Source organism: Marmota flaviventris, chromosome 11, assembly GCF_047511675.1.
Source record: "Marmota flaviventris isolate mMarFla1 chromosome 11, mMarFla1.hap1, whole genome shotgun sequence".
NCBI lineage: Eukaryota > Metazoa > Chordata > Mammalia > Rodentia > Sciuridae > Marmota > Marmota flaviventris.
Window position 1 is genome coordinate 70,580,814 of NC_092508.1, and position 26,069 is coordinate 70,606,882.

A 26,069-nucleotide genomic window follows, 5' to 3' on the forward strand; every position below is an offset into this window, starting at 1 on the left:
ATGATATGAGATTTGTCCTAAGTAATGTTTACTTACTCCTTTGGTAAAAGGCTTCCTCCATCTCTGAGAAAGCCTTGCCGTTGCTGTCACTAATAACCCATTCCTTGTGCACATGCAACTAAGCCCACAACCCTCCCGCTGCATGACTTCCATTCATCATGTTTTCTTTACGCTCTCCAGAATTTACTTTGTAATCTCTCCGGCTTGTGTCTGTGCTGTCATACGCTGACACTCAGCACAGAGTTGGTGGATGGTGACTTGAAGGCAGGCCTTGAGCTCTGATCCACCTTTGATGGACAATTGGCAGATGGGAGGGGTGCCTACCTAAGGAAGATGCTCCCACTGTGCCTCTGGGAGGTGGCATGGTACAGTGTGTGTAACATGTGCTTTAGAAACAGAGACTTGAAAGCATGTGCCAATCCTGTGGCCAAAGGTAAGTGACTATCATTCTTTGCTTCTGTTTCCCCATTTGTGAAATGTTTTTGATAGCAGTATGAACATCATTAGATTATTGAATAGATTAAATGTCACGATGCACATACCCTTAATATAAACTTTGGCACATGGTAAATAAGATAAAAATCAAAGTAATGACTAGGTAAAAATTGTTCCTAAATGTGCATGTTAGTGAAGACTTCCTGGGGGAAGGAACAATTTGAGATTTGAAAGTTAGGGTGTGGTAGAAGAAATCAGCCCCCAAAGAATTTATTTCCACTCAAGGAGAGCATCATATCATATGTGGTAAGAGGAAGCCTGACTCATTGAGGAATACCAGAGGAAGGACAGTGTAGTTGCTAAAGAGTGTGGTTGGATGGAGATATAAGAGGTGAGCAGTTGCCAAGCCAGGCAAGCCTGTATGACATGGATGTGATTTGGCTCTTGATCTTAAGATCAGTGAAAAAAAGTCATTCAAATATTTTCAGCTGCAGATATGGATAAGGTAGATGTGATGAGATCATATTTGCATTTCAGAAGTCGGTTCTCTTAGGAACAATGTGAAAAATGAACTGCGGAAGATTAAATGGTTTGGGGGAGGCTGTTTAACTGGCTGTTGCACTAGAACAGGCAAGGGATGGTGGTCGCTTAGGCAGGCTAGTGATTTAATGATTGGAAGAAGTAAATAAAATTGAGAGACACTGACAGAGAAAAGGAAGAGGAAAATGTCAAGAGTGACTTCTAGGATACAGATTGTACAGCAGGATATATGAAAGGATCATTTCCTGAGAGGGGACTTGTGAAAAAAAAATGTTTACAGAGATGGTGGCCTGTTGAGTCTTTGATGCATTTGAGACATTCACATGGACGTGCTGCACAAGAGGCTGAGCGTGTCAATCTGGATCTCAGAAGGTGTTGAGGCAGGTAGGGGGCATTTGAGGCAGTTTTTACGAGTGGAACTGGGAGCACTGGACATGACCCATTAAATCCCAGTGTCTGGGTGTGAGGGTAGCCATGCTTTTCAAACCTCCCAGGGGATGCTAATGCACAGGCAGGATGGTGAACCACTGTGCCAGCTTTTCTGTTGTGCAGAGGCAGTAAGAAGGGATTGAGGAGGGAGCAGCATAACTAGTTGCTCTTCTGGTTCACAGCCTGCTGGCTTTCACTCCATTTCTGTTTAGTGGTGAACTCACCTCACAGTCCTCTGGCTTCCTCGTAGGTTGCCCTGGGAACTCTGTAGAAGGTTCTAAGTGCTTCCCCACAATCCTCTGTAAGAATCTGCTCCCCACTGACCCTCCTCAGTGCTGAACACTCATGTTTCACCCATATTTCTATTGCGGTGGAGCAATAGCCAGAGGACTCCACCAGATGACAACTGCATGAGATTCATTGGCACATGGGAACACAGGACAAATGGTCACTTATTTTTCTATACTGTACCCTCTGTCTTTGCCCTGCCACCCTTTCCTGTCCCCTTTTGTCCTACTTAGGCAGTGGGTGGGTAAATCATGTATTGGATTTTTGTCTTGTTGTTTTGTTTTGGAGTACTGGGGATGGAACCCAGGCCCCGTGTATGCTAGGCAAGTGCTATACCACTGAGCCACGTCCTCAACCTTAAATCAACAAGTCCTCTGCCTAAGCAGACATCCATCTGGGGTCCTCCTAAAGAATTCTGGGCTCTATACACAGTAATAGATACCCACCTACCCACTTAGCATGGCAGAGGTGGGGTGGGAAGTATCAGCAACCCCCACTGTTTGGTGATGGTGGGGAGTAACTTCAGAGGATGACATGGCAATTCTGGTAACTCTCATTCTCCTCTCCACAGTATTCAGCAGGCATAACCTGGTTTGGAATTGAGGATCAGGCTGTTTCCAGGGCCTTATAATAAACCCTGAGGCAGCGTGTGATAATTTGTTAGTAGCACTCCTGAAAGTTCAAGTCTAGTTAAATAGTAGATTCACCTGGAAAAAAAAGAAAAAAATTCCCCGAATCCCAAGTCCAAGCTCCAGAAAATGTTTTTCAATTGGTTTTGGGTAAACCTTATATTTTTGTTATTTTCCTCTTTTTTCAATTTATTTTTTATTTGTTCTTCAATTTTTTTAGATAGCTATAGATCCATATGCAATTGTGAGAAATACTACAGAAAAATTCCATGCACTTTTTATCTCATTTTCCCTAATGAAAACATATTGTAAAACTAGAGTACATTGTCACAGCCAGGATATTGACATTGAACAGTGACGATACATAGCATTTTCATTAACACAAGTTGCAACCACTAACCTATTCTCCATATTCTCTAATTTTGTCATTTCAAGGATCTTACATGAATAAGATCATACAGTGTGTAACATTCTGGATTTTACCACTCAGCCTCATTCTCTCGAGGTTCATCCAGGCTGTCAAGTGCATCATGTGTCAAGTTCTTGTTCCCTTTTATTGTTCTTAGCATTCCCTGCGAACAATCTATTTAACTGTTTAACTATTGAAGGACTTCAAGGTTTTTTGCAGTTTTGACTATGATAAATAAGGCTGTTATAAACATTTTTGTATAGGTTTTGTTGTTATTGTTAACACAAGTCTTCATTTCTTGGGATAAATGTCCAAGAGTACAACTGCTGTATTGTACAGTAGTGGCATGTTTAAATTTTGTAAGAAATTGCATTGCCTTGTGGTACAAGCTAGTCCTTTGAACGCCGATCATCAATACCTGAATTCCAGATGATAAAAAACAAAAGGACAAAGAGGTACCTCTTCAATTATGTCACTTATTTTTATGTGCTTTCCCAGAAGTTAGAGATGACACTACTATGTCTTACTACTATGTCTTACAGCTGACGTTTATCTGATAATAACTAGTGTTATGGTTTAGATATGGTGTCCCCCAAAAGCTCATGTGTAAGACAATGCAAGAAGGTTTGGAGGAGAACTAATTGGGTTATAGCCTTAACCTAATCAGTGAACCGATTCCCTGATGGGATTAACTGGGTGGTGTCTGGAGGTAGGCAAGTTGTGACTTGAGGAAGTGGTTTATTGGGGGCGTAGCTTTGGGGTATTTATTTGTATCTGGTGCGTGGAGACTCTCTATTTGCTCTCTGATCATCATTGAGCTGCTTTCCCTCTGCCACACTCTTCTGCCATGATGTCCTGCCTCATCTCAAGCCCTGAGGAATGGAGGCTGCTGTCTATGGATTGAGACCTTTGTAACCCTCAAATAAACTTTTCCTCTTTCTGGTTGGGTCCTTTTTGTCACAGCAGTGAAAAAGCTAATACACCTGACTATAAAGGACCCTGGGAAATGTTAGCTCATCTGGGTACACTGTCACCCTCACTGAAACTGGGGTCCTATCTATCAAATAAACTGAATTATGCTGCAGTAGCAACCACAGAATCTCAGAGGTTTAATACAACAAAGATTTATTTTCCTCTCCCATTCCTTCATTATCTTGGATCAGTTAGGACTCTCTGCTCTATGTTGTCTTCACTCTGAAACCAAGAACTTCTGTCAAGAACATTGCCAGTTGTCATGACAAGGGAAATCATGGTGGTGCAGGGGAGGGCGGGACGTGGTCAGTTTCAGACTGTTTCTCAAAACTCACATTTTATTGACCAAATCAAGTCACATGACCAATCTAACCATGAGTATGCAGGGAAGTAGCTTTACCATTTAACCCAATAGGGAGACACAGAAATGTGTAGTGAGCATGGCTAGTGGCTTCTGAGAGTTAGGGAGAGAAGGAATGATGGATGTTACTATAGGACACAGTCTGCCACGATTTCAAGAATCGACATGTGATTTGTAACCTGCTGTTGCCCTCATTAGCTTTTGTGTATTGATGCTCATCCTCGGGTGTTAATTGTCATTACCTATTCGCACCACACTATTTTATTATTTAGCCCCTTTATTATGGGGTTTGCTTTCCCTGGGAATGTCTTCCCTATTTGACCCACTGCCCTGTACCTGTCCCTCAGCACCTTCTCTATGCTTCCCCCTGAGGAGCATCTGTGGTAACCGCGCCCCAATCTCCACCTGGTTCGGCAGCTCTGCTCCATACAGTCTGTAGGACCCAGGGTCCTTCTACTTTGCACTTTGTCACTTTTTGCCTGCCACCTCATGTCCAACTGGACAGCTTGAATTCCAACCATTCTGCCCTCACTCTGGCCTACTGAAAGAATGAAAGGTTCCAGACTAACACACAAACCCTTCCCTTTAAAGACCTTTTTTCCTTAGTTACAATGGATACTTTTGGTTACAGACCATCAACCAGGACTTAGTCACATGGCTGTACCTTGCTACAGGAAGGAAGTCTGGGGAAAAAAAAACAGCCTTTTCCTGGTCAGGCATGAGTTCAGGTCAGAGATGAGGCTCCATTTCTTTCTTTTTGAAATTTAAATAGTAAATAGGTTATAATAAACTTGAGTTAAATAGTAAATAAGTTAAATAAACTTGAATTTATTAGATAACATTTCCAACTGTTACTTAGTTCTATTCGTTTTTAAATTTTTTAATTTGTTCTTTTTAGTCATACATTACAGTAGAATGTATTTTGACATATCCTACATGCTTGGAGTATAAGTTCCCTTTTTTGTGGTTTCACATGATGTGGAGTTACAGCCATCATGTATTCACAGGAGGCTCCGTTTCTTTTTCTTTTTTCTTTTTTTTTTAAGAGAGAGAGAGAGAATTTTCTTAATATTTATTTTTTAGTTTTCAGCGGACACAACATCTTTGTTTGTATGTGGTGCTGAGGATCGAACCCGGGCCACACCCATGCCAGGCAAGTGCGCTAACGCTCCAGCCACAGCCACAGCCCCAAGAGGCTCCATTTCTAATGAAGAGGAGATAGTATTGAGGGAGACTGAGCTATAAAGAGTAGTCTCTACTGAAAAGGTGAACACACCAGTCCATTGAAAATTTATCTATTGAGGCCCTACTGTCTAGCAATAAACAAAATAGGCAGGGTTCCTACATTTATAAATTAAATAACCACCTGGAGGAATACATGATTGTAAACTCTGACGAGCATTATGAAGGGCATTTTTGCTAAGAGAGAGAGGCTATTGGGGATGTGAGCTAATTCAGATGGAAGGAGGATTCAGGGAAGACCTTTTGAGTATTTGGGGGAAGAAAAGTGGGGGGAAGAGGGTGGCACAAGAATCAGTTGGTAGTACCCTGGGGCCCCCTCCAGGAAGACAGGGAAATATCTGCAAAGACCCTGAGACTACAAGAAACTTGGTATATTTGAAAAACAGGAAGAAGGCCAGGTGGTTGGCACCTGGTGAGGGAGAAGAGACGTGTGAGACGCAGCTGGGAATGTGGGCAGAGGCCAGATCCCAGCTTTACAGGTCATGCTAAACGTTGGGGATTTTATTCCAAATGCACGAGGAAGGGATGGGAGGATTTTAGGAAGACAGATGACATGATTAGCAGACACCAAGCAAATAAGGAAGTTAGGAAATAGCAATTTTTTTTTTATTTTTCGTGTGTTAAATTTGTCCATACATTACCCTGCTATTTTTATCATTCTTTGTATAATCGTTTTTCTTTGAATATTTTTCTTCTCCTATTCAGACTCATGCAGTAGTATTTGCATTCTTCTGAATTGGCCTTGTTAAAATTCATCATTGGTTTATTTTTATTCCTTCTTAGGTCCTTGTTTATCATTTTCCTGGTCTCTGAAAGAGACAGAAAAACCTAGGACAATTCATTCAAAAAAAAAAAAAATGGTTATTTAATATAGAGAAATTTAGGACCAGTCCCCAGTATTCCTTCTGATGCAGCTATTATCATCAGCCCTGTTTTGTGATTTCACAGGGATGGTGCAAATCATATGCTTCCAGAGTCATCGTTGGCCTGAACAGCCCCACAGATGATATGGAAGCAGGGGGCACCACGGGACCTTTGTGGCTGCTGCTTCCAGGCTTCAGGTCTGCTGTGATTTCCACATCCCAGTTTGGAGCTCGGTCCTTGACTCCTGGCAATGACAGACTGATGCCTAGCCTAGCTGTGACTTCACTAGACTTCTGATCCTCAGCCTTTCTCTATAGAGACCTAGATAGTGGCTCCACTGTCAGTCTGGGGAACTCTGCTTCAAGCTTTAAGTCTTCTCTTTTTAGATATATTTTGATATTTTTAGTACCTTTATATTTATGAAGATATTGCCATGACAAATCTAGGCTGTAAAGAAAATTCTAGCTGAGAGAGAGAGAGAGAGAAAAAGAGAGAGTAATGAGGAGGGTGGATGATTCAGATGGAAGAAGGGATCCAGAAAAGCCTTTTGAGGGCTGTAGGGAGAAGTGTGGGCAGGTACACTTTAGGGGGCACGTACTGATCACCTGACTGTGTCAGCACTGTGCTAGATGCTGGGATATAATCTACAGGGTCAGAGAGAGAGAGAGTCTGAAGATGCCCCTCTAGCTAAGACTTGAGACATGAGTGGAAGATAACCAGGTAAACATGACATGGAGGGACATTAAGAGGAAGAGATGCTTCTGGAACACAAGATATAGATATGAGCGCACAGCCTGTTGTGAAGCTGTAACATGTGGGGACTGAGGGGAAGGGTGTATGAGGCAGAGAATCAAGGTATGAGACTGCAAAGGCAAGTAGTACCTTGAGGGGAGACAGGGGCTTACCTATTGACAATGGAGAGCCATCAAAAGAGATTAGGTAGAAGATCGAGTTGAGGAAATCTGCATATAAGAATGATCAAGGAAGTCTTGTAAGTAAAGCAAAGAGTGATTTGAGGGCATGAGCCTAGAAATAAGAAAGCCAAGTTTTGAAGTAGCCTGCGGGAGAACTGGTGAAAAACTGTACTTGGATAATGGTGATGAGATTTGAGCTCTTGAGAAAGAAATAGCCAAGGAGGCAGAATGTACACACCTTCCTTGAGGGAAAAAAAATGGATAAAGGGGTGTGATCAATATTCAGGGATCATAAATGAATCCCCAGTTGGAAGCTGGATGCTATTGAGTGACACAGATCACTGAGTTAAGCAATACAGGGAGGAGAGCAAGTTTGGTAGGAACAATGATGAGTTCATTTTCAGACATGTTGAGTCAGCTGATTTGCATGGGTAGAAAGCAACTTGACTTTAATTACAATCAATTTCTATTCCATTTTTTTCTCCACTGAATTTAAAAGCGAAAAGTAAAGGAATTTAGCAAAAGAGAAAGCAATGCATAAATAAAGAAATCACACTATTATAAAATTTATGGCAAGCCATTCATAAAACATATACAGTCCCCACAACAGTATTCTAGAGAAATTATAAAGATCACCAGGGCACATAATAGATAGATAGAACACAAGTTGAAAATATAATAGAAATATAATACTAACATTCAATCAGCAATTACTTGGGGCTACAAGAGTGCCAAAAACAAAATGCAAAGATGAAAAACACCCCTTATAATTGAGCAGATCTAATAGTCATGACCTTATATGAATGATCGAAGGTGGAGGTGGGACAGGCTAACAAGTTGAATTTCCTGGTGTAATGTGTAATGAAATAAATGGCATCTATTAAGCAATCTTGTGAAAAAATGTTTAACTTGAATTGAATCAAGACTTTATTACTAACTTTCAGATCATAAAAAAAAAAGTAGAGAGTTTAGAAACAAGTCAAAGGGAACAAAGCGTTGCCAGAGGCCAAGAGCCAGAACTGTCCACTTGAAATGAACCGGAGGCTCTACAGTGGAAGCCCAAACTTTGGAGGAAAGGACTAGCAGAAGTAAATAAAGACACCTCCAAAAATACATGGAGGGTTGTATAAATATCCTGTCTTTTCTTCTATTATTGTCCAATCTCCAGCCAATTATGTCTGTTGGTCAAAACCTAAACAGTTGGAAGGGAGTCCGGAAAATGTAGCTTGCAGGCACCAGCCCCCAAAGAGAGACTCCAATAAGAAGAGCAGAGAAGGATGGCACAGGCAAATGACTGTCCTTGGGGAAAAGTGTCATGATGCTTGCAACATTGTTTTCAAATGGCTCAGAGAACAAAATATAAATGTATAAATACAGAGAAAGCAAATTTGGTAAAATGTTGCATCTTGATCGGTATACATATGTTCATTATAATATCAATTCTTTTTTTCTGTACCTGGGATTGAATCCAGGGGCACTTAATAATTGAACCACAGCCACAGCCCCTTTGTAATATATTATTTAGAGACAGGGTTGCTTAGGGCCTCACTAAATTGCTGAAGCCGGCTTTGAACTCAAAATCCTACTGCCTTACCTCCTGAGCCACTGGGATTACAGGTGTGTGTGACCCTACCTGGCGTCCTTTCAATTTTTCTGTAGGACTGACTTTTTTTGCAATAAAACAGTAAAAATTCTACTCTGAAATTCAATGGATAAAATTATAGGAAATTGTATAAGGTCACCCATGAAAATGGAAAGATAAAACACTTAACTTGAATTTGACAAATTTTCTCATTAAATCCTTATAACCAAGATGGAAAAAAAAAATGTGGACCACAGTTGAAGCTACCATTTTTTTCTATCATTATTCATTTGATAGTTGATATTTCTATTTGTCATTCTCCCAGGGACATAGCCATTATTATTCCCAGGCCAATTATAACACTGTCTCTATTAACCAGCCTCCAGAAAGTTTGGAAGTGAATGAGAGTGGCTCTAGTTTGGAGGTAATCTTTAATCTGCTCTATTTTTTTAAAGAACAAATTAGTTATGAAACATATTACAGTCATTTGCAACAGACCAATGTGTTGTGACATTAGAGTTAAGAAACCTTCAGCTAGGAAAAAGTATAATTATAAGCTACGTACATGGTTGAACACTTGCACCCAAAGTTGTTGATTAATGCATAGATGTCAACAAGGAGGGGAGTCGCTCGTGATGTATGAGAGCATTCTGTGTTCATTTGGCCCTGTCCAGTTTTACATTTTAATCAATACCTTGGATGAGATTTAGAAAACAAGCTGATGATAATTGTTGACGGCATGAATGCTAGGGTGACGGTGAATGCCAGCTCAGGCTCCACAATGATTTAGGTCAATCACAGTGAGGAACTGATATAAATTGATAGCTAATAGAAATACATGACCAACCTTTCGCTTGGGTCTAGAAAAGCCAATAAGTATGATGTTTTATACACTTGGCTAATAATCTGGCACTGTGAGTGCATTGTGTAGTTCTTTCACTAATGACCTCTAAAAATTTCAGCAAGTGACTCTCTCATTAAGTACCTCAGTGTCCACTTCATTGTTAAGTAGCTTACGTGAGTAAGCTTACTCACAGTAGCTTACGTGAGTCAATGCATGTCCAGTCATTGAATATTCCCGTTCTCCGAGTAACAGAAGAAATGTTAGTTGCTACCAGTGATGTGTATCCAGGAGTGCTCATGGTTTTATTATCTGGCAAGTAGTGTGAATTATACTAAGCAATTGATACTGCATTCAGTAGATTTCAGTTGTGGGACAAGTTTACCAAAGGAGTATATGATATTTAAGGTTTTGTTTCTTTCCAATTTTATTGTTATAAAGCATATATAACATAAAATTTATCATCGTAGTCATTTTAAGGGCACACTTCAGTAGCATTAAGTACACTCATATTATTGCAATACGTCACCACTATTCACCTCCAGAACTCTTTCCATCTTCCGAAACTAAACTCTGTATCCATTGAACAATAATTCCCCATTCCCTTGGCCCCCACCCAGACCTTGGCTACACCATTCTGTGCTCTGTCTCTATGATTCTAACTATTCAGAGCATCCCATATAAATTGATTCATGCAGTATTTACGTGTGTGTGAGTGGGGCTTATTGCACTTGGCATAATGTCCTCAACATTTATCCACGTCATAGCAAATATCAGAATTTCCTTCCTTTTCAAAGCTGAATATATTCTATTGTATGAATTACCACATTCTGCTTGTCCAACAATGGACACTTAGGTTGCTTCTACGTTTCAGCTATTGTGAATAATGCTGCTACGAATATGTGTGTATAAATATCTCTTTGAAATCCTGTTTCCAATTATGTTGGGTGGAATTGCTGGATCACAGGTAGTTCTGAAACACCATATTGCTTTCTACAGAGACTATATCATTTTATATTCTTACCAATGGTACAATAGGGTTCCAGTTACTCCACATTCTCTCCAACATTTCTTATTGTCTGTTTTTTTTTTGTTGTTGTTGTTGTTGTTTTGTTTTTAACAGTAGCCCTCCTAATGGATGTGAAGTGGTATTTCCTTGTGCTTTTGAATTATATTTCCCTAATAATCAGTGGTGTTGAGCATCTTTGCACGTGCATTTTAGGCATTTCTATATCAACTTAGCCCATTTCTGAATCTAGTTGTTTGGTTTTTGTTGTTGTAGAATGGGCTTTATTTGATAAGAGTATCACTGCTTGGCATGAGGCAGATGAAGTCATAAGTTGTGATTGAATCTGCTGTGCTTGGGCTATAACTGGAGCAAGGGACTGAGATTGGGTACCATACCCACAAATTACCATAAGCAAACTGGAATCTGCTCAACTCAGAGCCAAAAGGGAGGAACTAAAGGTATCAGGCTGTCTAAAAATTTAATGAGCTGTGGAATAAAATTTTGAATTATTTTTGTGTGTGTGTGTGTGATCTCCATTGATTTCTCTAGAATCAGTAAGTAAAAATTACAACAGAAATTACACATAGTGAAATCTTTCTTGCGATATGAGCTGAAAAGTTGTTTTGGAGTATACTAAGTTCCTTGTCCCTTCATTTATAAGGTATTATACATAAGGGTTACAAGGAAATAATGGCATTTGAACCTTAAATGTATGACCAGATGAAGTGTCTTTTGAGACTGATCCCCTAGAAATTCTGAGGTTTTATCCAATGAAATCCCAAGTATCTAGATTTCTTTCTAATAACATACTTAGCTGCTTCACAAACTGCTGCCTTTTAAGCTCTTATTGGTTTTTTTCAGGCTTTCAGCCAAAGGGACAGTACTTTTCTTTGCCTCACCACCATATAGGTTAAATACTCAATGTGTTCATTTTTTTAGGAAATGAAGTTGATGATTAAACAGGAAATGTGCACTTAGCTCCTAATGTTAGCTACCTCAAGACAAATCAATTCCATTTCAAATGGAATGCTATTGGAGAGCTGTTTAGAATCTGTTGATAGGAAAGAAATATTGAAGGTAAATGCACCAGAGACAGGAAATGGGAAATTCAAAGATATCTTTTGACACTAAAAGGCACTCTGTCTTTCCTGTCCTGAAAACCTTGAAGAAATCTTTTAAATGTTGTGCTCATTTGAGGCAAAAATACATTGGCTCTTAGCTAATGACACCTGGATAAAGAACCAAAGTTTTCTCTACTAGGTCCTCTACGGAGATTCATAAGTTTGAATGCTGCAGATGCCCGTATTACTGACTACACTCACCTCCATTAAAATGCCCTGAAGAAAGATCTTGCTGGATCTGGCACCCTTAGGTGAACAAGCCCAATTGCTCATATGCCTCAGTTTTCAATTGTAGGCATTTGTAAGCACTCTTTAAGCCTGAGAAGTAGCATTCACACATTATATGGCGCAGTGCCTCATTTCCTTCTCAATGACTGGCTCCTCTGCTTGGCAAAGGGAACATTTTCCAACTCTAAATGCAGTGGAGCGGTTTATGCCAAACTATGAGTTTTTTAAGTTGGCACCATCCAACTGCACCTAGGCTGGTGAGTCTTATTAGATAATCAAAAAATGTTCAGAATCACTGATCTCCAGTCAAAGATGAAGATGGAAGCATGAAATCTAAGTTTAATGTATCCTATCTTTATTCGTGTTGGGTTTTCATGTTTTAACCATGGGGTGGAGGGTTATAATCTTGAAATTTCATCAGGCTATTCTTTCCAATATTTAATACAGCTTTCAGAAATCAGTAATACATGAAATGACAGCCAGCAAAATTTGTCCTGCTGTAGTTTCAAATATGAGGCTCTCTCATGAGAACTGGGGTTCTTTGTTCTCTGGAGTTTATAATTTTTACTTCTAGATCCCTAATTCTTTGGTTTACCAGATCTTGGGCCAGGTTAGAAAGCATTCTTGTCTACAGGTCTTAGTGCCTTTCTAAAGAACTACGAAACTCTCCTGCTACTATCTAGTGATGATGATGATGGGGGTGATTGTTTTGATTTGGTTTACGAGGAATTCCGTAAGAGAATCAGGCAAAAATAAGAATACAACAGTATCAACATAAATAAGATAGTTTATATCACCATGTAGATCTACCTTTTAGAAATTTTGAGTTTATGAATAATTAACTTCACAAACCTCAGAAGTAAGAATAGGCAATAACATTGAGAACAGAATGTTTTATAATTCTGAAATGGTTCACAGCTTCAGTCCTTTTTTTTATGTGTTAGTGTATCAATAGGTTTCTTTGACAGCAGATAATGGATAAAATATGTGAGTAAAGTGCTGGGCAGAATGTAGAAAATCTATACCCCCAAAGCTATTTTTCTATCCCCAGAAAATATTGTCAATAGAATGCTAGTGAAAATTTTACCTGTTTCTTAATTGACTCTAGGTTTACCTATTAACGGCACTCAAAAAACATGGAATTTTTTAAAAAATATATTTAACAAAGAACAAGTTATAATTTGTATAGGCAATCATCCATGGTTTGAAAAGAGCCTATTCTTATGGAGAAAATAGGGTCTTTTATTTACCTGAATTGTATGTGATTTACATTAGGGTATACATAGGATAAATATTTATGGAATAAATCAGTGAATAAACAAGTGAGTAAAAGAATGGCTGGGGAAAAATGGAAATCCCACATTATGAGAAGCTCAAATATAACTCAATTTCCAAAACAAAGAATTTTGTAGGGTGACTATAATGGTTAATCAAGACAAAGAACTATTATAATATCACCTCATTTTATTGTTTAATAAGTTTTCTGATTTTTATTTTAAATAAATGCCTAACAAGCAAATACTCACGTTTGTACATGCAAAATCCATATTTGTAAATTGTGTGGCCTTACAAAAGAAATGTAATTTTTTGAGACTTTATTTTTTCATTGGCAAAATGGGAACATTAAGAGTAATCAAGTGAAATGATTTACTGTGCATAAAGCACTTCAACCAATAAGCATATAATACTGAAATTGTGATTATCTTCTTCATCTTAGCAGATTCATTAGAGGCAGAGAAAGTAATAAGTATTTTCAAAATATTTGAAAAAATAAGATCATTTTGTCACAATGATTTTAATTTGTGTTGAACTCAAAAACATAATAATTAGAAAGGGATTCAAAAAATCTCCTCTCCTTAAACCCAGAGACCATGTCTCCTTTAGCATTTCACCTCCCATGGCATATTCCAGACTCTTACAGGCTCAGATCTGAGGCAATTACGATCTGCTTGCGAAATATACGAAAGGACCAATGTGTAATAGAACAAATTCTCCCCTACCTGCAGTTGACCTCACTGAAATTTGGTTGATGGCTATCTACTTTCATGTTTCTTTGTCAGCAACTTCAAGAATTTCAGTCCATGTGGGAGAATGCTGAGTCAGTCCCCTAAGCAGTAATTAGAAGAGGGGAACATGAGAACTGGCAGGATAGAATAGAAGAGGGGGGCAAACTACATGGTAGAAATGGAGTGAAGAGTTTTGCAATGAAGATTTTGCAAAGAAAGGAATGTTGAGACAAAATAGATGCCAAGCTTGCAGTTACACACGTTTGTCTGTAAGAAGACAGGACAGATAAAGTACCAGTCAATGAACACCCCCAGACAGCATGAGCTTGGGATGAGTCAAAACTCCTGGCAATGCTAGTTGAGACCTCTGTGCTACATGGATGAGATTATTTAATCTATCCTCATAGCAACTATACTGGAGAGGCATCCCGAACCTCACACTATAGACAAAGATGCTGAATCACTGAAAGGTTTAACATGTGCCCAGAGTCACAGCTAGCAAGCAAGAAACACAGACTCCAGACTGTGCTTAAACATTACAGGGCACTGTCCTCATGACTAAATCTATATAACCCTCTGTACAAAGGCAGGGGATGAAATGTGCTGAGTTGGCTGTTCCAAAAAAAGGTAAAAGAAAAGCTAAAAAGCTAAAGCAAAAATATTTGCATTCCAAGAGTACTAGTTATTCTTCATCTCTGGTCCCAGAATGAGGAGAAAATCAAAATCAAGTCAAATTGTAAAAGGTAATGAACAGAAAAGCGGGGGAGAAGGCTTTTGTATGAAGGTTGTCCACAGCAAAGGCAAAAGAACTTAGAGATGTCTTACTGAAACTCCAAAGGAAGAAGATTCTAAAGATTGCTTTGTCTTAAGAAGGGTAGATGGAAACCAATTGCACCCTACTCAGTGTAGCTGTGGTTTCCACCTGCCCAGAGTTCATATTTCCCTTGTGAAAAAAAGTCCCTTGGTTTTCCCTTAAGAAATCACCCTCCCACACTCTCCGGGCAATTCTGGTGGGGTTGACCCACTCCTAGCCTGAGAAAGTTCTGCATCCTTCTGATCAATGTGTTTGTGAGTCTGATAATCAGTTGTGGGTTTTTAATGGAATTATCAGGAAAGAGAAAGCTTGTTCTCAGGAATTAAGAAACTGGTGTGCTCTCAGTCAGGACTTGGTAGTGGACATCTTTTTGCAGTACTGTCAAAACCTGTCTCAAATGAGGAAAACACAAGGGTCATCAGGGAGTCAGGGAGGCACAGATTCCTGAGGGTCTCCCATGTGTACCTGGATCCTACTGCACCTACCAACTTGACTTTTTTATTATGTGGGCTAAGACAAAAAGAATTTTTAAGTTAGTTTGTCTGCCTACCACTTATAACAGAATTTCAGACTAGTAGACTAATGTGACTAATGAGAAATGCCCAATAAGAGTTGTTTTTGTATTTTTTGGGAAAAAAAGTATAAAAGGATAGCTTCATTTAGGACTTCAATCTCCCAGCATCTTTATTCCTTTAAATTCTAAAATTTTCTCTTACCTGTGAATCTTCCTTCCATGGTGTTTTTAGAAGCCTATCTAAGGAAATTTAAATACTTACTCACACAGCTGTTTCATTAAGGTGTTATTAATAAAGTTCAATGAGCCAGACACTTTGTTAAGAACTTAATATTGTAGAGTTGCTTAAGTATCACATTATATTATTTGGGGAATATCTTTTTAAAACACTTGAAAAGAAAACCTTCTTTTTGTAAAACATACCTAATGGAAATCTAAAATTACTGAATGTAGGTAGGGCAGTGGCCTTTCAATTGTGATGTGCATGAGAGTCACCTAGGAAGCCTAACAATATGAATATTCCTGGATCCTGCCTTTAGAAATATCAATTTGGAAGTTTAGGCACAAAACCCAGAAGTCAGAGTTTTCACTAAGCTCTTGATGTAATTCTGATACAAGTAGTTTCAGACCAACCTTGAGGAAGTCTTGATGTTCTCAGTGAACATCAGCAAAGATACTAGTGTGAGTTTGTAAACTGTAGATCTGTTTCCAGAGGCAGTCAATGATGCTTAAGGATAAACCTGAAAATATCCCTCATTTTACTTCTTTCTAATAAGACCAGGGGTAAGTGAAGTTATGAATGTAAGGGCTTTGTACTGTTAGCATACATTGGGAGGAATTATTTTTAATACACTTATCAAAAAGGAACAAAAAGTGACCCAGTATTCCCATTCCTGGGTATATACCCAAAGGAATTAAAATCGGCATACTATACTGATGCAGCCATATCTTTGTTTATAGCAGCTCAATTCAAAATAGCTAAGCTATGGAGCCAACCTAAGTGCCCTTTCACAGATGAATGGATAAAGAAAATGTGGTATTTATACACAATGGAATATTACTCAGCTATAAAGAAGAATGGAATTATGGCATTTGCCAGTAAACGGATGGAGTTGGAAACTATTATGCTAAGTGAAATAAGCCAATCCCCAAAATCAAAGGCTGAATGTTCTCTCTGATATATGAATGCAAATATAAAATAAGGTGGGGGTGGGAATACAAATTCACTGGATTACACAAAGGGGAATGAAGGGAAGGGAGGGAAGAAGAGAATAGGAACAACAGTAAAATGAATCAGAAATAACTTTCCTATGTTCATATATGAATAAACAATCAGTATAACTCCACATCATGTAAAACCTCAAGAATGGTAAGTTATACTCCATGTATATATAATATGTCAAAATATACTCTACTCCCATGTGTATCTAAAATAACAATTTTTTAAAAAAAAATTTAAAGGAACTAAAAGGCAACTGAATTAATGAAACATCTTGATATATTTATATAGAATTCACCTCTTTAAGCTCTCAAAAAATGTTGAGATTCAAGAAAGCTATCTGCTACGCTAGTTCTTATCTCTTAGCACCAAACCTGGGCCTCTCTGGGTTTGAGGGATAGTATATACCACATTTGTGTATTTTTCTCTTACTAAGCAACTTCTATGGCTGCAAATTTTGAGTGGGCTCAAAGGAGAAGGCAGTGCTGTAATGAGTCCCATTTGCAGAGCAATCTTCTCTGCCTCTCCAACGTCACGCCCAGTGTGCTTGAGGTGCCAAGACTATCAAAACAAGACCCCCCAGGTGCCAAAAGGCGCTGTTTGCCTTTCACTTGCTGGCATATTTTTAGTCTTAGCCTCTTGGTTATTTTCTTCTCTCTCAGTTAGGTTAAGATTCTAACTTGTTTACAGGCATTCATGGCCTTTAATTACAGTTCTCCTAAGATCCTTACCCTTGACTGTCACTAGATAGGGGACACTGACAAAGTTGAGTAATCCATATCCAAGTTAAGGGGACAAGTCACTTGATTATCTGAGGAAGATCCAAACAGATTATGAGACATGTCTTCTTTGGAAGTCTAGTATTTTTTTTGAAGTATCTTGTGAAGATTAATAACAATCCTTATCTCAGTATTATCTGCATTGCAGAAGCCACATGTAAGATCTCTAGAGTTCTGTGCTACAGAGCTGCTGGTCATGCCACACACTGCAACAAGGGGTCATCCAACAAAGAACATGAAAGCCTGGTGACTCAAGTGATAAAAATAATCCCGTGGAAAACTCAATTCAATTAAGACTTCTGAAAGAGCAGTGTGGATCTGGATGGATCACGTCCACCGAAGATTATCAGACTCCCTTTCTGAAAGACGGATGATTAAGAAAAACAACAACAATAACAATAAACTACCATCCTGCTGGAAGCCATGACCCTGGGGATCCTGAGAATTCAAGCAAAGCCCATGATCTGCAACACTGTACTACGATCCTATACTAAGATAGACAGGGCAGGTAAACTCTCCTAAACTATGATGCACAAGACAAGCAAGGTCAACTCATACTGTTTCAACACAGCTCATTTAGAATCATGTGTTCCCTGATAAGACACTGACAACTGACCCAATGGTAACTCTGCATGAACTTGTGTGTTAGAGATAAGAGCAGTGACTGGACCAGAAACTTGGATGGTTTATAGATTCTGATCGGTCCCAATCAAGACCATTTTATGACAAACATCAGCTCTTCTAACTCCACAAATACTCTTCCCTGATTCATCCTTGTGAGATACCCATAGTTCTCCAATATGTGCACTCTCTTCTGCTACAGTAAATAAATAAATTTGAGTTTGTGTTTTGGGTGGGACTTAGCACCAAGTACCCCACCACCCAAAAATGATGAATCTAACAAAATAACAGAATGACCTGCTGAAGATTCAGTTATAACCGCAGTTATGAGATGATATCCTGAAATGTTTGATTTCTCCCTTATAGGTGACATATAAAATTTTATTCAATAGCCAAAATGGGGCTGTTTTCTCCCATGGTCAGAACGGATGGGATCATCAAGGATAGAAGTGAGAGTGGTTTCTTTCTACATAACACCCTCAGAGGTTTTTTGAGTTCTGTTCTCCCAATTTTGAATTCTACAGATCTAGAAGTCTTAAAAGAATGCTTCTATGAGGGGACACAACTATTCCACTGAATTGGAAATTGAGATTCTGTGTGGCCATTTTGAGCTTCCTTAATTGGCAGCCAAAGAAAGGGGACTTTCTAATTGACTGGAATTCCTATACCAAAAGGAAGGTGAGTGTGGCTACAAAATAGGGCAGGAAGGACAATTTATGACCCACACGCAGTATTCCTCTAGATGACTCTTAGTACTCCCATTTCCAATAACAGAAATTACTGGAAAAATAGAAAAACTGAAGGAAAGTATTCCCATAAAAATCCAGACACTTTAATAATGAAGATGTGGGTCACCTCACCAGGTAAAGGGTTTATGCCAACTGAAGCCTTGGATGAAGGCAAAGGAAATATGAAATGTTTAGTGGAAGAAATACGTTGTAAATATCACTACAATCTTATGAATGTAGAACTATAACATTGATCCATATTTTCTTCTTTGCTTCATAAGAAAAAATTATAATAATGCTAAACTGCCTATAGTACACCATATTATGTCATATTTTGATTTTGTTTTGTTATATATTATAGGTAATATGATGTATATTATGATACATATATATTTCTTTTTTCCATCCTTCTCTTTGCCTTAATTATTTTGAAAAGACTACATTGGTAGTGATGAGTTTTAGTCATTGTATTACAGAAATTTCATACAGGACTAGAAATGAATTAAGGAGGAAGCAATATAACCCTAGAGAGACACAATATGATAGTCACCAATATTAAATACATTGTTATGATTTATTTTGGTTATAGTGACTTTATATCTCCCCTTTTTTGGAAAGCAGGTTAAAACTTGTCTGAGGGATAGTTGCTTATATTTTTTATTACCACAGTAAGAAAATTCAAATATGTTTAGAAGGCTGGATATGGATGACTATGCCCATTTTAAGCTGTTGCCTATCAACTCCAAAACCATCCTTCTACGCTCTGCTTTGGAAGCCTGGCTAAAAAATCTGCAAATTGAATTCCTCCTTGGCCAGCTGGCTCCTTGATAGGCTGTGTTAATAGAGGGCACTAGCGGGAGACTGGCAGGCTAGAGGAGGAAGAAGGGACTTCCTTTCTCCTGTCAGCAGGACCCCAAATGTTGCTCTTCAACCTGTCAGTGGCAGCTGGGAAGATCATCAGTTCCTGGTGCTCCCAGAACCAACCACTTCACTTGCCCTGAGACCCCACCAGGCAGTCCCCTCCTCAAAGGTTTGATCCCATCCTCTCAGTGTCTCCACCTCATTGTCTCAGTTCTAACCTTCCAAACTCTTCCCTTTGTTCTTCCAGCCTCAGAGTGGTCACTCTTCCTGCCATTATTATCTCTACATAAACACAGCATTGTCTTTCTTTTCTTTATTTTTTTGTTTTTTGTAAACAATTGTTTTATTTGGATTCAAGAAGCCTTTGGTATTCTGACTCAAACTTTAGGGAGTATTGGCCTTGAGGAGGCCTAACTTCTGACTCCAGGTGTGAGGCCAGCATCATGAGGGGAAGGGAGAGTCTGGGCCAGCAGCAGTGGCTCCCCCTCCTCACTCTCCAAGCTAAGGAAACTTCTGTATGTGCAAGTTTGTGTGTTTTAAAGGTTCTGCAGCGTCACCTTTCTGCATTTTGATTCTCTAACGATCCTTTAACTAAGGTCTTAGATCAAATTCTCTCTGTTAAAATAGTATCGCGAATTTCTCCTGATTGGACACTAACAGACACAAATAGGTTTCTAAGATGGTAGTTAGCCAACAGGGCTCAGCTATTTAATCAAGCAGAGAATTCCAGGACTAATGAGATTCCACTTTTGGAATACCAGTCAGCAGTTCCTTATTCAAAGTTTTCAGGGCCAGAAATGTGTCAGACTTTAGAAAGGCCACAAGGAATATACATTAAGTTATGTAATCATTCCAATGGGATGGGATGCACACTTCACGATTAAACACTTGAGGGAATCAATACACCTTCAAATCAGTTCAGGTCAAGTTTCTCCAGTGAGTTATTAAAAAAAAAAAAACCTACATGAATCTGCATTAAGTAAAACTACCAAACACTAGTCAAAGGACGCTTAAAAAAAATTAACATTGAATTCAGGCATCTTTAAGGGAAAAAAAAATGAGTCAGTCTGAGTGGGGAAAAAAATATGACTTAAACACAGAAGGATGACAGCAGAAACAGAGCTTTGGTGGAGACTGAAGAAAAAAAAATGCCTCCATTTACTGGAGATCGCATGAATTGGTTCTATCCTAGCGGGGGAACTCTACTGACAGCAAGCCATAAGGATTCCTTATTTGAGTCTAAGCTAATGAAGCTGCATGCAAAATTCAGACAGTGCAACTCTATCAGAGGAATTGTGACTGGGCCAGGAGAGCATGTCCTAACATGCCAATTTGTTATTCTGTTTTTTGATGTGTTGTAAAATTAACCAGGAAAAGAAGTTATATTTGAATCACCAGGAATGGATTTATATATATCAAGCTATCTGACAGAACTCAAAAGAGAAAGTAAAATCTATTTCTCTTGGAAAGTGGGGCTGAGGAAATGGAAAATTGGGGGAGGTGGGGGCAGAGCTATTGCATCAGCCTTTCTGTGTAATTTGTTGTGTAACTAGGTGACTGTATTAATTCAATAGAGTTTTTAGCTGCTACTCTAAAATGTGTAGATTTAAAATAAAACATGTCTCTGACTCATGAAGAACAAGAGCTTAATTTATAGAAAATAAACATACTTTTATATTTTCTGGATAGCAATTTAAATTTTGACTTAATCCAGGTACCGTGGTGCATGTCTATAATCCTAGTGATGTTAAAGGCTGAGGCAGGAGGATCACAAGTTCAAGGTCAGCCTGGATAACTTAACCAAAACAAAAAAATTTTAAAAGGGTTGGGAATGTAGCTTTGTGGTAAAGAGCCCCAAGGTTAAATCCCCAGTACTAAACACACAAAATAATAACAACAACAACAAAAACAATAAAATTTGATTTAATAAAATTAAGTCAAGTTGACTCAACGTCTACTTCTAGGTGACCTAGTAAAGATATTTCTGGTCCTATTCTTTTCCCTGAAGCCAACCTAAACAATAAGAAGCATAATTAGAAAAAAAAAAAAAGTAACAAAGACTTCATCTCCAATGAAACTGGGAAATAATCACAACCTGAAACCACAAACTATGCAAAACAACTGTTAGAGGCAGAGGATTCTGGTCCAAATTGAAAGAGACTGGGAGAAGAACCAAATGACGGATCTTGTGCAGTAGACCAAGTTCCCCCAAAGCAGCATGTGGCCCTGGAGGCTCAATCAGTGCTCCCTCAGCTGGAACAGCACATCCTCATTTGCTCAGGAATATCCCTGCAGTGTTCTGAACTGCCAGCCGCAGGGAATGTGGTACTGAGTGAGAAACACCAAGACCTGACATTTTTACAAGAGCCCTGGAGTGTGATAGGGTGGAAAGGAGACAAAGAAACTGAGATTGTGTAGCAGATGATCACAGTTTCATTTATCTGCATAAACACTTAGTATTTTCTCTTTTTAGGAACTGTTCAAGGTCCCTTACAAATTTTATCTCAATCCTAATATCCCAATGAGATAGACATTGCCACCAACCCCCGTTACAAGGGAGGAAACTGAGGCACTGAGAGGGTAAGTTATTTGTCCAGGGTCGTAGCTCATGACAGAATTCAAGCAAAACAGAACACCTGCAGACTTCATGCTCATGGTCTTCAAGTTATAGTACCTCATTAAAGAGAAATAGGAAGAAAGGAAAGAAGGGAGGAAAGGAGGGAGGGAGGAAGGGAGGGAAAGAGAACTTGTTAACCCAAGGAGCATTCAGAGAATTTGAAAAACAAGGGAAAGAGACAGTCTGAGAAAATAAGCCAATTATATAATTGTGTAAATTATAGTTAATAAGTAAAACTCAAGAAAATAATGTAACCAATTATAATGAGAAGTTGGATGAGAGGTATGTGGGAATAGACATAGAAGTCAGTGGGTACCATTGAAAGTTGATAAATCAAAAAATGTAAGCTTATATTATATTATTAAAGCTTAAATATATTATTTAAAGTTCTAAAAAGAAAAAAACACACTAAAGAAACTAAAACCCATTATAAATCTCTGAACTATCAGAAAAAAAAGTATAAGCATTTAAGTTTTAATATATAGATGATTTAACAAACAGAAAATAAAGAAAACAATACTAGCTGAAATCATAAAAGAGAACTGACACCAAACATATCTGCATATCAATATATGTAAATGAGATAAAATCCATTATGAAAAGAAAAAAAATATTCTAATAGGTTTAGAAAAACAAACTCAACTATTTGTTGCATGCAAGGGAGAGATTTAGAGCAAAGTTAAATACTAGGTACATATCATCAAAAAAGGTGAACTATTAATTATTAACATTATTAATGTCAAAGATGAATTCACAGCAAAAAAAGGCATTAAATGTAAGAAATAAGTCCACTTCATAATAATAAAAGAGTCAATCTACAATGAATATCTGTTATGGATTGTCAAAACCAAAGACCCTAGCATAAAAAGTCTTTTAAAAATATATTGCTATTTTTAATTGACACAAAATCACTGTGTATATTTATGGAGTACAGTGTGACATTTCCATACATATACACAATGTGTTATGATCAGGTGAGGGTAATTTGCATATTTATCACCTCAGACCTATACCATTTCTTTGTGTTAGGAACATTCAAAATCTTATCTACTACTTTCTATTTATATTGCCACCAATGGTGTGAGAGTTCCTTTCTCCATTTTGTCTCTATCTGCCATGGCAATTTCTTTTGTTTGTTCATTTGTTATTTTGGCAGTACTGGGGTTGACTCCAGGGATGGTCTGCCACTGAGCTACATCCCCAGTCCTTTATTTGTTTGCTTATTTATTTATTTTTTGAAACAGTGTCTAGCTAGGTTGCCAAGGCTGGCCTCAAACTTGTGATTCTCCTGTCTCAACTCCCAAGTAACTGCAATTTATAGCCATGCGCCACAGCTCCTGGCTCCTGGCATGAAAATTCTTAAAGCAAAAACTTTGTAAAATTCAAGGTGAAAAAAGAGACATGCAGGAGTACCGGGGAAAGTTCACTCATTCTCTTGTCACGACAGATTAAGTGAACAGTAAAAACAGTAAAGATAGGATTATTTTTTGTGATTCATATAATCTCTCTAAAAGCTGTATATCACATCCCTTATCTGAAAAAATAAAATATTCCATCTTTACCTAACCAAAGAACATTCTCAAAAATTCAACATATGCTAGACCACAAAATTCTCTTAATATATTTAAGTTGATACAGTACAGATCACATCCTCAAATTACAATCCAAAGAAAGTAGAATTGATCTTTTAAAAACAGAAAACAAAATCTCAATTGCCTAAACATTTGCACTATTTAAAAAGTTGGCTTAAAGGCAACAGAAACTGAAATTGAAAGATATTTAGAAAACACTAAGCTTTACAATCCATGTTAGGTCTAAAATCAGTGCTTTGAGGAAAAATTCACAGCTATAACCAAGTTATTAAGCAAGAAGAAAGAAAGATGAGTTCACATGTAAAGCAAAAGTCAAGAAAATGAATAAGAAATAAATCTAAGGAAAACAGAAAAATAACATTAAAGACAAAAGCCAATATTAATGATTTTGAAACAAAATATATTGGGCGGGGGATGTGGCTCAAGCGGTAGTTCGCTCGTCTGGCATGCGTGGGGCTCTGGGTTTGATCCTCAGCACCACATAAAAATAAAATAAAGATGTTGTGTCCACCGAAAACTAAAAAATAAATATTAAAAAAATTCTCTCTCTAAATATATATGTGTACATGTATATATATACATATATATATAAATAATAGGCGAACTAATCACTTGAAAAAATATCAATGAAATGGATAAAATGATAGCCCATCTTATTTTTTTAAGGAAGTGTAAGAAAAGCATAACTACACAAAACCAGCAATTAGAAAGGACTAAAAGGCAACCAAAACTATTATGAGAGCACAGTGAATTCCACCTTTATGTATTCTACAAACCACCAATTTAAAAAAAAAAAAAAAAAAACAATGAATAAGGACCAGTATAGGAAGGAGGGGAGGGAAAGGGGAAGCCCTGGGGACTGAGATGGAGCACAATATGTGCCATGCAGGTATGAATAGGTCAGAATGAACCCCACTATTATGTATAACTACAATGCACTAATAAAAACATTAAAAAACAAAGATATACTTGATGCAAAATTCTGAAAATACACTTGAAAATCTAGATTAAAATAAATCAGTTTCTAGGGAAATATGATCCTAGAAAAGACCTCTAAAAAACAAACAGACCAAGTACCAGTAAAGAAAATTGAGAAGGTTATCAAGGATTAACCCCTTACAAAAACACCAGGCTCTATCAGTCTCACTAATGATTTCATTCAAAACACCTAGGAATAGGAACACATTATTCCAAACCTAAGTGATCTGAAGCATGGAAAGAGAGACAAAGAATGACTCTGATAGTGAGGTCAACAAACTACAAAAAAGAAAACTAGAGATCAATATGTAACTTACACATAGTACAGGAATTTCATAACACATAAACAAGTTAACAGATTAACACACAATGATCAAATAAGGTTCATTCCTGGGATCCAAAGGATAGTTCAAAATTAGAATACCTATTATTACATAATTATCACATTAGTAGGTTAACCATTTCAATAAATGGTGAAAAGGCATTTTGCAAAGTTGAACATACTTCCCTGATTAAAAAGTCATATACAGAAGCTGGAGTTGTGGCTCAGTGATAGAGCATTTGCCTAGCACGTGCGAGGCCCTGGGTTCTATCCTCAGCGCCACATAAAAATAAATAAATAAAATAAAGGTAGTGTGTCCAATTATAACTAAAACATTTTTTTAAAAGTCATATATATATATATACACACACACACACACACACACACACACATACACACACATATGTATGTGTATATATATGTAGATAGTAATAGATTGACAGGATTATACATATGTAGTCATATATATGTATATAAACAGATACATTACAGATACAGGTTTATATACATCACCAAAATTTAGCATCTTGCTTAATGAGAAATCATTATAATTATTTCCATTTCCTTAGAAAAGAAGATGGATAAAGACGCCTGCTTGGGAAAGGCATTGACACGAGACATCAGGGGAAACCTAGGGGCAGCTGGTAATTATGAGAATATCCTAAGAATAGGGAAGAGAGACACTTCAATGCCACATAGTATCTGTGTCCCAAGGAAAGGGGCATCAGGGGTAGATTGAAAGATCAGGAAATCAACTACACACAGGTACAAATAAGTAAATTGTCTAAGGTTTCTCACTAGGAAAGAGGGAAAATCATTTGAATGTTAGTGAAACTTAATTTGGTCAAGGGTAGACAACCAGATCCTTCATTGTATGAACAGTTTCATTTTTCCTTTAGGAATCAGCAATGAGGACATATGTAGGCAGGAGACAGTCCTTCTTTATGACGAACTTTTACCTAATGGTTTTAGCCATTACCATCCATGGATCATCCTAGTGTAAGTCAATTACATCATTGGGAACTGCAAAATGATAGTTTTCTAATTCTCATTTCTTCTACATTTACTAGCTGACATTACGAGAGCTTTCCCTCATCATCTGCTGATTTTCAGAATGAAGATTTGTGCATAAAGCACCTTCAATGCAGAAAATG

General features: G+C 37.9%; 1 long non-coding RNA gene across 2 annotated transcripts in view; it reads right to left on the reverse strand.

Annotated features, from left to right (window-relative positions):
* Nucleotides 1-5,938: 5,938 nt before the first annotated feature.
* The window catches only part of LOC139707654 (uncharacterized), a 74,651-nt gene continuing 54,520 nt past the window's right edge, over nt 5,939-26,069 (reverse strand). For both annotated transcript variants that reach the window (XR_011709120.1, XR_011709121.1), the window contains exon 3: nt 5,939-6,114. This is a non-coding gene — a long non-coding RNA (uncharacterized lncRNA). The remainder of the gene's footprint in view (nt 6,115-26,069) is intronic.